The sequence below is a fragment of the Penaeus monodon genome, chromosome 25 (assembly GCF_015228065.2).
Source record: "Penaeus monodon isolate SGIC_2016 chromosome 25, NSTDA_Pmon_1, whole genome shotgun sequence".
Taxonomy (NCBI): Eukaryota; Metazoa; Arthropoda; class Malacostraca; order Decapoda; family Penaeidae; genus Penaeus; species Penaeus monodon.
This window is the reverse complement of record NC_051410.1, coordinates 33600968-33601213: the sequence shown is the minus strand read 5'-3', so window position 1 is coordinate 33601213 and position 246 is coordinate 33600968.

Below are 246 nucleotides of genomic sequence, written 5' to 3'. Positions count from 1 at the left end.
CGGGCGGCAAAGTGACACGGTATTATGTTTTTCACAAGATGTTCTTCATGTTTATCTTGGGTCGTCTTACCATCATCATGGTGCTAAGTTTCACATTAATAACACGGCGGTTGGGAGCAGAGCGCTTAAGCCTATCACGGGGGACAGATATGGCCACAATGCTACGAGCCACATTATGCCACTCTTTCACATATTGTCTCATGCCTTTTTCCCCTAAACTTTCACTTACGTGTATTCATGTCTCGT